This window comes from Mangifera indica, chromosome 4 (assembly GCF_011075055.1).
Source record: "Mangifera indica cultivar Alphonso chromosome 4, CATAS_Mindica_2.1, whole genome shotgun sequence".
NCBI lineage: Eukaryota > Viridiplantae > Streptophyta > Magnoliopsida > Sapindales > Anacardiaceae > Mangifera > Mangifera indica.
The window spans coordinates 3849363-3856457 of NC_058140.1; positions in this window are offsets into that span (position 1 = coordinate 3849363).

Sequence of the window (7095 nt, forward strand, 5' to 3'; positions counted from 1 at the left end):
TTTCATCTATATGAGATAAGAGAAGAATAAGGATATGTATATCTTAACGACCATTAGTTAAGTTTTAAGAGATAATATTTATATTTATTCTAGATAGTGAAAGCAAATGCAATTGAACTCCAACTTATTTTAGATAGGGGGAGCAATGATTCTCAGTTGTTTGCTTCATTCATCTCAACCTAGTTAAACTTTAATCTATTTTGGATAGTGAGAGTAATGATCCTCAATTGCATAAGAGTGGACATTTGAAAGTACTCTAGTGACATTTTAAAATTTAAAATAAGGTTTTCAACACAACTCCTTAAGATAATGAACCAAAAATCATAAAAGTAGTTGTTTCATTCCTTGATAAGGAAAAATGGTAAGATGTATTGGAAGAAAAGATGAAATATATATAAACAAATTAGATCTATGTTTTGGTTAACTCACTATTGGGTCGAAAATCCATTGGGAATAAGTAGGTTTCCTGAATCAATTGTAAGATAGATAACTCAATAAATAGATACAATTTCATCTTGTGGTGACTAACTATACCCAATGAATAGGTACAGATCGTGAAGAAGAACGTTTTTGCCATTTATATGATTTACTTCAGTCTATTTGATTTTAGCTATAGTAAAACATTTGGATTTAGAATTGTTTCTAATGATTGTCAAGATAACTTTACTTAATGGAGAACTTGACAAAAAAATCTAAATGAAATGAGGTATAGATCTTATTGTTATAGGTCTGAGGCATAAAATGTGCAAGCTTTAAGAATGTTATATAATATAAAATTATTCTCTAGATAGTGGTACTTGAAATTTCGTGAGACTTTAATGTCACATGACTTTAAGATGATTAATCAAGATCACTATATCTATGTGAACAAAGTTTGATAATGACAAATTTATAATTTTATCTCTATGTGTGATAATATATAGATAACTAGAAATTATTTGAAGTAAATGATAATTATCAAAGGATAGTTATCTATGCTTTTAACTTGAATGATGTGGGTAAATAGATTACATAATAAGAATTAAAATCCAAAGGGATTGTTCAAAAAAACTTTTGATTTTGTCATAAGAGCATAACATTCAAAAGATTTTAAAATGATTCAATATGATAAACTGTGAACCTGTTGATACTCTTACGTCAAATAATGAATTATTGAGCTAAGAGATATGTCACAAAATTAAAGATAAAAACAGAGAAAGCAATAGTTAACTATTCAAATGTCATTGGATGTATTATGTATGCTATGTTACATATTGTAACACCTCTTTCAAGGCATATCTGAAATATTTACCCTGAAAGACATGACCAAACCGACTTTTATAGCATGTTATCTCAATCATTAAATACAAAACATTCAAATCGGACTTATTATCCCAAAAGTATACTAAAATGAAGCATTATAAATCAAAGATTATCTGGATAATATGAATGAAAACATATAAATGCAAGTTTGAGTTCATACAAATCAATCCAAACCAATAATAGTCAAATCCACATGCATTAATATATATAAAGAATCCATAAAAGTGTAATAAATGGTTTATGAATAACAATGAAGAACATCTAAGTCCCTTGCCCTCATGCACCAAAACGAGTACCACTAGTCTTCTTACCGCCACCCTACTACTCTGGAACTTTACCTGTAAAATCACACAGAAAGTACGTAAGTGGATTTGTACTCAATAAATAGCAAAAGTAATATATGTAGTGGTGTTACTTCCATCCTAAGAAAATTCACGGATGTATTCTTCAGCATCCTAGATGTCTATCCGAATTATCTTAGCACCTAGTGGCATATCTCTATAATAGGGTGTCATCCTAAATAACTAACCCTTACGGTGTACATCGATGTCTAAAACATCATGTGAAAGTTTATGACATCTTAAATGCCATTTCTATGTGTCATTCATACACATACCAACCAGACTTGGGTTGTTGAGACAATATTAATCATACAATGGGCCTCTAGACCTCTCATATCTTCGTACACATATCCCAAATACTACGACACCTATTGTCGGTGTAGAATCACATAAATTTATTAGCCCTATTGTTTTCACTGTTACTTTTCACATAGTTCAGTGGTCTATAACATCATTGTATGCCCTTTCAAAATTTTTTATCTGAATAAAATTTAGTCAGGTATGTGTCATCATCCACGTAGTTAGCAAACCCCTATGAACAACTCTCATTAGGGTTTTATCATCAACTTTCTTCTATCAATCGCCTTTATAAGAGTAGGTTTGTTATTTCTCTAATTCGTATACTCTTAGCAAAATTTCATACATCTGAATCCCTTTCCTAAAAATTACATAGGTGTATCCTTTACAAATAAGCATGTATTACTCAATCTACACGACCTATAACAAAAACATACAAGACTATATATTTGGTGTAAAACACATGAACGTGTGTCCCATACCATATGAGTGTGTGTCCATTTCCAATTCTACACCCTCATGTACCCAACTTACATAGGTGAATATTCCTAAATAGACATAAGCGTGTGTCATTAAAATTTCAAAATTTCCAAAATTCTGATTCTATGTCTCTTGTATTTTTCACACTTCCAAATACTGACAAAACACTTCTAAAAAGAACATATTTCGTAACCACATCTTACCATGTAGTCCCATTCTATACTACACACATGAATCAATGAATTACCTATCATTAAGATGGCACATTACATACCCAATATGCCTATCCCTTTTTACACTACACATCAAAAGCTTATTCATCTGCATACCAATTTTAGTGAGTTTTCTATCATTCTACAAACTCAAACAATCCATTAACATTAAATTAAACAACTATACATGGAGGAAATCATTACTAAACTTATATTAAACAATTCTAATTACAAATATGACCATAATCATATCAAAACTCAATCAACCCTTACTTTCACTATATATATATATATATATATATATATATATATATATATATATATATAAAACTAACCTAAGCCATTAATTATCATGTTTTCATTCAACTTGAAATCATCAATAACACCCAATACATAATCATCACAAGGAATCATGCTAATTACCTTGATAAAATGATGATACTAGTCTTCTCGTGGCTTGAATGACTCCTAAAAGTTTTTCTCCTAGCAAAATATAACTCTAGTACTCTCTAATCCTCTCTTATCTTTGGTTTGGTTGAAAAGATTTTGAGAAAAAATGAGAGTTGCCTCTTCTACAACCGTTTTTATTTTTTAAATCAAACAAACATATAAAGGTATGTAAGCTGGTTATCAAACATTAGAATCATTTTGTGAGATTCCTATGGAACGTATCCTTATCACAGAATTCAAAATTTGTTGACTAGACATAGTCGTGTGTCCCACTTACATGGGCATGTATCCTGGCCAAAATTAACCAAAGGACACTATATACGAAAAAACTATTTTGCCATCTTTACCGCCTCATACACAGGTGTATAGCTTCTTATACATGATCGTGTGAGCTAAAAACAACATAAAAACTTCTTAAACACAATCTCACACAAGAAAAATACTAAAAGACCAAAATAACCTTAAGCATACCTATGAATATTATATTTCTCCCCCTTTAATTGAATTTCATCCTCGAAATTCACTTGAATAGTTATAGGAATTTCTGCCTCATATCCTGCTCCACGTCTCAAGTCGTCTCCTCTACTCAATGATACCTCCAAAGGATGTTAACCAAAAAAATTTGTTTTTTCCTGGGTTACTTCACTCGTCTGTCAAAAACTTGGATCGACCTTTCTTTATAAACCAAATCATCTTTAAGCTCTTTATCTTCAACTCTTAACATATAAGTTCGGTCACAAAGATACTTGCACATCAATGACATATGAAATAGATTGTATATCGTATTCATACTTACTGGTAATATAAGTCTATACAAGACTTTGCCTACACGTTCCAAGATCTCATAGGGTCCCACAAACCTTTATGCTAACTTACCTTTCTGCCTAAACCTTATCATATGGTGGTAGGAGGCAATCTTCACAAATATCTTAACTCCCATAACAAACTCCAAATCTCACCTCTTTTGGTCTTCATAACTTTTCTGATAATCATAGGCCTGTTTCATCCTTTCTCGAATCAACCTCATATCTTTGATTATCTTCTTAGTCATTTCCAACCCTAAGGACTTTGCCAATGTATCCTTTTCACTAATCTTTTCCCAATACAATGGTAATCGATACTTTCCCCATAAAGTGCCTTATAGAGAGCCATCCAGATAGTTGTCTAACAACTATTATTATAAGTGAATTCCATTACTGTCAACACCTCAACCCAACTCGTTTTTTAATCCAAGCAACAAACTTTCAACATATCCTCTATCACTTGATTCACTATCTCAATCTGTTCATTAATCTGAGGGTGATAAGTAATGTTAAATGTTAATCTGGTACCCATCGATCTCTATAAACTCTGCCAAAAGGCTAAGACAAATCTTGCATCTCTGTCTAATACAATAGTTTTAGGTATTCTGTGCAATCATGCAATCTCTTTAACGTATATCTAACCTAACTAATTCATGTTAGTGCCCTCTTTAAAATGGATAAAATATGTTGGCTCGGTTAATAAATCTACTATAATCCAAAAGGCATTGTATTTATCTTAAACTCTCGGTAGATCGACCATAAAGTCCATAAAGATATGTTTTCACTTCCATTTAGGAATGATTAAAGGTTGCAATAATCCAGATGGTCTTTGATGTTTAGACTTAACCTATTGATATACCAAACATTTTGCCATAAAGTCAGCTACATCTCTTTTTCATGTTGATCCACCAAAATGTCTTTTTCAAGTCTTGATACATCTTCACACTTCTAGGGTGAATAGTTTAAATAAAGTTATGAACCTCATATAGGGTCTTATGCCTCAAAACTAACACCTTAGGAACACACATATGATCCATAAATCCCAACACCTCTTCAATGATATTAAAATCAAACACTGTGTTCTTGATAATCATTTTCCTTATTTGGATACACCACTTGTCTAACAATTGAGCTTCACGAATCTCATCTAATAATGTTGATCAAATCCTCAGATCAACTAACATTCCCATAACTAGTTCAATCCAGTCTTTCTCTATCTCTTTTGTAGCTTTTGATAAGCTGTGACCTAGGATAACATCATTTTTCTGCTCAAGGCATCTACCATCATATTTGCTTTTCTAGGATGGTACCGAATGTCACAATCATAATCTTTAACTAGTTATGACTGTCTCCTTTGTCTCATGTTTAACTCTCTCTAGGTGAAGAAGTACTTCAAACTTTTATTATCTATGTAGATATTACATCAGACTCCATACAAATAATGCCATTAAATTTTCAATGTAAAAACCACTGTAGCCAACTCATAGGTGTACAAAGTCATACTCTTCTCTTTTTGTGGGTAGGGTTAAAACTGGTGTTGAGGTCAATCTATTCTCTCTATCTCTTTTGTAGCTTTTGAAAAGCTGTGACCTATGATAACATCACTTTTCTACTCAAGGCATCTACCATCATATTTGCTTTTCTAGGATGGTACCGAATGTCACAATCATAATCTTTAACCAGTTATAACCATCTCCTCTGTCTCATGTTTAGCTCTCTCTTAGTGAAGAAGCACTTCAAACTCTTATTATCTATGTAGATATTACATCAGACTTCGTACAAATAATGCCATTAAATTTTCAAAGTAAAAACCACTATAGCCAGCTCATAGGTGTACAAAGTCATACTCTTCTCTTTTTATGGGTAGGGTTAAAACTGGTGTTGAGGTCAATCTATTCTTTAATTCCAAGAAACTTCTCTCATAGGTGTTAGACTACCTAAAAGGGGCGTTGCTCTTAGTCAACTCAATCAATGGTTGAGCTAGCTTAGCAAAGCCCTCTATAAAGTGTTTATAATAACCTATCAATCCTATAAAACTTCTCACTTCCTTAGGGGTTCTTTACCACTCTAACACTGCCTTAACCTTACTTAAATCTATCGAGATATCATTAATTGATACCACATATCTTCGAAAAGCAACATAATCCGAATAAAATTCACATTTTGAGAATTTCATGTACAACTATTTATCATGTAGTTTTTGTAACACAAATCTTAAATGTTTCTCATGCTCCTTATGAGACTTAGAGTACACCAATATATTATTGATAAATACCATAATCAATTTATCAAGACAATGTTAAAACACTCTATTCATTAAATTCATGAAGATTGTTGGTGCATTCATTAGACCAAAAGGTATCACCATAAATTTATAATGTTTATATCTTGTTTGAAAGGTTGTCTTTGGAATATCGTTTTTGGCTATCCTGACTAGATGGTACCCCGACTTTAAATCAATTTTGAAAATACCAAAGTATCCTTTAGCTAATCAAATAAATCATCAATCTGTGGTAGTGGAAACTTATTCTTAATGGTGATCTTGTTCAACTCCTGGAAGTTAATACACATATGCATCGACTTATCCTTCTTTTTCACAAAAAGGATTAGTACAACCTATGGTGAATGACTCGATCATATAAATTCACTATGAAGTAACTCTTGTAACTGTTTCTTCAACTCTTAAAGCTCTACTAGTTTCATTATATATATGACCTTTGAAATGGGTGTTATCCCTGAGGCTAACTCTATATTGAACTTTACCTCTTTCACTGGTTCCAATCTTGGTAACTCATCTAGAAACACATTAGAAAATTCATATACCATTAGGATGGATTACAAACTTGGGGCGAAATCTACTAGTTTGCTTACCATATGAGCTAGGTACTCGAAACAGTTTATCAATAATATTTTTTTGGCTTTCAGGTTGCTGATCATCATGCTCAATACTTGACCTTCACCAAATGAGAATTTTTCACCATTTTCCAACTGAAACTGAACTCTCTTCTTCTTATAATCTATCTCAGCTCTATAGTGGCTCAAGAAATCCATGCCTAATATTATATCAAAGTTCGGTATGTCAAACACTATCAAATCGACTATCATTTATCAACCTCTCAAGGACGATCTCATCCAACAATATCTGGTTACTTTGACTTTTATCTCAATCTAGCATCTTTATACTAATGTTAGACAATATGGCAAGTTCTA